The sequence below is a fragment of the Dipodomys merriami genome, unplaced genomic scaffold, assembly GCF_024711535.1.
Source record: "Dipodomys merriami isolate MVZ:Mamm:240054 unplaced genomic scaffold, mDipMer1.0.p SCAF_28, whole genome shotgun sequence".
Lineage (NCBI taxonomy): Eukaryota > Metazoa > Chordata > Mammalia > Rodentia > Heteromyidae > Dipodomys > Dipodomys merriami.
Genome location: NW_027204270.1, coordinates 2,287,765 through 2,293,764, shown reverse-complemented (window position 1 = coordinate 2,293,764; position 6,000 = coordinate 2,287,765).

The following is a 6,000-nucleotide window of genomic DNA, read 5'->3' as shown; positions in this document are numbered from 1 at the left end:
GTTCGTGGGAAGCCACTGTGCCCCAATGACCGGGCAGAAACCAAGATAAGGCCCAGCGGCACACACCCAGGAGCGCACAGCACCACGTCCCCAAGCCCCATAGGAGGTACTGTGCAGTCATGAACAGCACCAAGCAGCCCAGGCGTGGCGGGCGGGAAAGGCCCAGAGACCTCTGTGCACACGCCATGACTTCAACATAGACGAGGAAGAGAGGCCCGGAGGACAGCAGGGGGCCGAGGTCAGCTAGGAGAAGGACCAAGGTGAGTACTTCCATCTGAGTCCTGCATCCTCCTCCAGCTCAGTGACAGACGCATCCCTAGATATAAAGAAGTGTGAGATGGGGCCCAGCCTGGGGGGCTTTCCAGGGTGGCCGGTGGGGAGGGTGTGCCCATGCTTCCCGGCAACACAGAAGCTCTGTGGCCTGGGATGGCTGCTTCTGGAAAATGGCTCCCCTCGTCCCCCAGGGCAGCAAGAAGAAAGGCCGGGAGGCCCGGTGGGCGGGGTGGTGGGGGAGGCAGAGTTGCAGGGGACAGAGCACCACTGCCTTCATCCAGTGTTTGCGAGTCCCAGTCCCTCGTGGGCAGCCAGGGCACAGCCACGGCACTCACAGACCACTGAGTGAGGCTTGGAGGACGCTGGTGCTCGCGGCGGGGAACACTGCGGTGCACACAGCGTGGGGGCCAGAGAGCAAAGCCCTCCATGGCTGGAGGGAGAATGGATTCTGAGTTCAAAAGGGGGTCAGCATGGAGCTAGAGGGGGTCGGCCAGGCTTCCGAGGGTCCCGGGGAGCCTGGCGAGGCGGGGACCCGGGAGGGCTCTGAGGTGCTGGCAGGGTCCCCCGGGAGAGGACGGCCCATGGTGTGGAGGTTCTGGTGGCGGCAGGATCTGGGAGCTTACTGTGAGATGTGACCAGCCTTCCATCCATTCTGGCTGTAGAAGACAGCAAACCCACACTGTGGCTTCGTGGGCAGGCGCCTTCCCCTGCCCAGTCTCCCCCACCCCCACCCCGCGTGACCTGCACCGTGCCCCTCCCCCCACAGCCGGGGGCTCCCCTTCCATCCCTGGCAGGGCCGTGTCCAGCCGCGAGACCACATCCTCACCAGACCCAACCCCTCGGTAGTGACCGCAGCCAGGGCCAGGTGCCGCTCCAGCATTCTGACACCTGAAAACATAAATGACCCCACTTCCCACCCACCTGGTTCAGCAGGCTGCCCACCTCTGCCCTGGCAACCACAGATTTGGGCTTCTTCCGGGTTGTAGAGAGTGTTAAGCAGATGCCCCTCTTCTGAGAGAAGAGATCTGGGCACTGCAGGTCCTGGGCTTGCATTGGACTGTAGGGGTGCACGTAGTATCCAAGCTTGGGGACCCCGGGAACAATTCTGCAGAAAGCCTGCCAGCCACCACGACGTTTCTATCTTACCTGCGGGGTTCGCTGTGCCGCACTTTGTTTTTGCATCTTTTAAGCAATATTTAACATCTGACCACCGGTTGCAGTGAAGAACCAGAAAGGCTGATGTCGGCTCGGCAGTGTGCTTGGGACACCTACGGGTGTCCTTAACCACCGTGGCCACTTGGTTCCGCTGCTACTAAATGAAGAAGAAAACTAAGTGCATTCAAGTGTCACCAATGAGGTTCATTTCAATCCAGTAAGGATTTTGTTCTACTTTTTTTTCACAGTGCCTTACCCTGCAGCAGAGGCTGAAGGACGGAACTTCAAGGGGACAGAAGGTGGAGCCGGAGGCCATCAGCCCCTCCCCAAGGTCATCAGTCCTGGGACCTGTGAGCCATCCACTCAGAGACGGGGCCGCCAGCCTCCCGGCCTAAGGGCCCGTCCCTCCCAACGTCTGTGTCCTATCACTGTGCTCCCCTCCTCCCCGGCCCCGCCTCCTCCCTGCACGAACTTGGCTATTTCTCACCCACTTCCTCCATTTGCTCAGGCCAGGACTGATTGACCAGGGACAGCATCTGCTGCTGGGAAGCAAGGAGATGCTGGGCTGGACTCCACGTCCCACTCAAGCCAGGACAACCTTGCTCAGCTCTCAGGGGCAAAGGTTCCCCCTCATGAACAGCCCAGAAGCTTCCAGAAGCTTCTAACAAGTCTGTCGATTCTGACTGGGATTTCTGCAGGAGCCTCTTCATGGCCTCCCAACTTGTCTCTCGCCCTGTCAGAGTGGCCAGTGAGAAGCCTGGTCCCGCGTCCAGACCCAGCTCCTGTCCCACGCAGGGGCCCTGCAGGGGTGGATCTACAAGCTGCCTCCTGGATCCAGCTCCTGCGAGACCAGCAGCTGTCCCTCTCCTGGCCTCTCCGGCCTCGCCTGGTCCCCGGGGCACCACCTGGCTGCTCCCTGAGCGCTCGGCTCTTCCCCGGCAGCTCTACAGCTCCAGCCTGTCAGCGCCAACCTTCACCCCCCACCACTGCACTAGCTGCATCGTCTCCACCCACAGGGCCACGGCCCTCCCCGGACCCAGCCTTAGGCTTAGCATTGTCACCACCCAATCATAATTTACCCGACAATCATCTTCCGCGCCCGTGGAGACTCATTCCAAGATCCCTTTTCAATAGCACCCTGGAGCTCTGAGCTAATGCAATGGGGCTAGAACTGGGAAAGCTGATGGGGAAGGAAAAATAAAACTGTCAACCGTCACAAAGTGCCTCCTAGAACTGATAAGGAATTACAGCAAAGTTACAAGACACAAGTTAAATTTATTTTTTTTTTTTTTGTCAGTTGTGGGGCTTGAACTGTGGGCCTGGGCGCTGTCCCTCAGCTCTCCAGCTCAAGGCTAGCACTCTACCACTTGAGTCACAGCGCCACTTCCAGTTTTCTGGTGGTTTATTGGTGATAAGAGTCTCACAGACTTTCCTTCCCAGGCTGGCTTTGAACCATGATCCTCAGATCTCAGCCTCCTGAGTAGTTAGGATGACAGGCGTGAGCCACCAGCTTCTGGCACAAGTTTAATATACAAAGGTCAATGTCCTTTCTTTCTGTCTCTGTCTCTCTCTGTGTCTCTCTATGTTTCTGTGTCTCTGTGTCCCTGTCTCTCTCTGTCTCTCTCTTTCAATCTCTCTCCCTCTCTCTCTCTTTCAATCTCTCTCCCTCCCTTTCTTTCTCTCTCCCTTTCCGTAAGCCAAATCTTGGCTGGGTAATTGAAAATGAAGCCTCTAGTACTTTTCTTCCAGGGATAGCTCAAATTGCAATCCTCTAGCTCTCAGCCTCCTGAATCTCTAGGATTACAAATAGGAGCCACTAGTACCCAATAGCTACTTTTCTATAGATCACCACTGAACAAGTGAAATGTGAAACTGCAGACAAAAAAAAATTGTTGGAGCCGGGCGCTGGTGGCTCACGCCTGTAATCCTAGCTACTCAGGAGGCTGAGATCTGAGGATCGCGGTTCAAAGCCAGCCCGGGCAGGAGAGACCGTGAGACTCCTATCTCCAATAAACCACCAGAAAACCGGAAGTGGTGCTGTAGCTCAAGTGGTAGAGCGCTCGCCTTGAGCTGAAGAGCTGAGGGACAGCGCCCAGGCCCAGAGTTCAAGCCCCACGGCCGACAAAAAAAAAAAAAAAAAAAAAAAAAAATCGTTGGCATTCACACCTCTCCAAAATGAAAAACTTAGGCATAATATAGTACTAATGAAAACATGTCAGAGACCAGAGAGACAGAGACATGAGAAAAACGATAAAACTCCAATGGGATAACCATGGAAAACCCATTCTGTGTTTGGGATTAAGATGCTAAACCGTCAAGATGGCCGTTCTTTCCAGCTTTTTCTATATATCCATGTAAGCAGAATCCCAGAATGGTATTTTGAACTTGCCAAGAATAAGACTCTTAAATTTAAATGGAGAGGCAAATGAACCAGAGTAGCCAGTGTTGAAGGAGAAGATCAGAGCCAGAGGGCTGGCCGAGCCTGCCTTCTAGGCTTCCTACTAAGCTATGGGATGGAGACAGGTAAGGTGGGAAAGGAGTTAACAATCAATAGAACAGAAAAGTGAACCCAGAAGTGGAGCCTGAAGACACAGACAAAGAAGCAGAGCTAGTTCCAAGAGCAAAGATGTCTTTTCAACAACTGGCACTGTTGTGGATGGACTCATGAATCCAGACACAGACAGACTTTGTGCCCTTCACAAGATTATCTCAAAATAATGGGTCAGAGCAGAGAGCAGTCACCTTGTCTGGGATGACATGGTGTCGTGGCAGACACGTGGCTGTGCTCATCTGCCCAGGTCCCCAGGACAGAGTGAGCAATACCCACAGCAAAGCCTATGGCCGCTCAAGGGAAAAGTCCTTCAGATTCCCGTCCATTTTTTTAAACAGGGTTTGAGGCTTTTGCTGTTGTGTTGTGTTGTGAGTGCTTGGTGTGTTTTGGTTGGTAGCAACTTACCTGCTGGACAGGGTGTAAGCATTCCCTCCTGACCCACAGTTGGCCTTTCTCTGGGTTGGTTGTTTCCTGGCTCATGCAGAAGCCTTTATTTTGTTGCCATTTCTTTGTTCATTTTGCTGTCTGTGCTTGGGGTGATGGATGAGGAGCTTTCACCCATGTTTTCTCCAGGGTTTTGAGGTTCTGGTCTTAGGTTAGGTCTCTATTTTGAGTTGACTGTCATACGGGGTGTGAGGTAAGATCCCAGTTCCATCTTTTGCCTGGGGATGTACTTTCCTTCCATCATTTATGGAAGACCTTGCCCTTCCCCAGTGTGGTTTGCTGATGTTCTTGTTGGAAACTAGTGGACCGCGTGTGTTCGCGTCTATTTTATTCACAGAGACTGGGACTGAACATTATCATGAGGACATTTCTTCACCAAGTTAATATGGAGCTGCTGGAGCAGAGCCCCAGCAACTCTGGCAACCCCACTGCGAGGTGTAAACCACAGGGAAGGACGCGTCCATCTCATATATGCTCATTCTCAGCCAGATTCATGGCAGCAAGTGTGGAAACAACTCAGATGTCCGACACACTGCCCAGAAAAAGACAGGTTGAGCCATCTGTGCATGGAATATGACCCAGTCTCCAAAAAGGAAGATCCCAACATCCGCAGGGGCACGGCTGGACCCGAGGACATCATGCTGAGTGAAATAAGCCAGGCACAGAGGGAGGAGACGGTCGCGTCTCAATCATCAGCAGAATCTGAAAAACCGAAATCCTATAAACAGAAACAGAGTATAGACCGGTGGCTATGAGGAGGTGGAGGAGAGGGGCGGGAGAGGGAGAGCGAGGGCTGGGGAGGGAGCCATTGCAAGGAGGTCAAAAGTCAAGCCTACCGCTAGGCAGGATGCGCTAGTCTGGCATGCTGCCCAGAAGGAAACCCTGTAGGTAATAACCCTGGGCCGTGTGCAGAGCATGGCTTGGGAGGACTCCAGATGTTCCCACCACACGCCACAGAACAGCTATGCAAGGTGAACGCTAAGTGAAGATGACTGACGGTAGCGATCACTTTCCTATGCACATCTTCCCCGAGTCTCGGGGGCCAGCCAGGCTCAGTGGTTCACACAGGTAATCTCAGCTATTCAGAAGGTGGAACTCGGGAGGCTTGAAGCCAGAGGCCAGCCTAAACCAAAACATGTCCATCAGACACGTGCGGTGATGCACATGCTCCCAGGGATGGCCGCTGGCCTTCTGGAAGGCACAGCCTGCCTGATGCAGCCGCTGCGGCCCTGCCTCCACCAAAAGCAAAACACAAAAGGAGATGTGGTGCCACACCCCCGTGACCTCAGCGGCAAGGAGAGAGCAAACGGGGCCAGGCCTTGCGTAAAGGCCAGACCGGAGTGGGCATGTGCCTGCCAGGCAGGCTGGCGGGCCTGAGTTCAAACCCACGGCTGCAAAGACAACCTAAGTATCACACCTTAAATAAAAATCATGGTTTTTTTTTCAAGAGAGAGAGAAGAAATCAAGACACAAATTTAAACCACACAGGAAGGCTGGTGTGCAGCCGCCATGGTGCACGCAGGCCCAGCGGGGGTGACAGACGGCACCCTTGGGCCGGCCTGAGCCAGCTGCTGCGG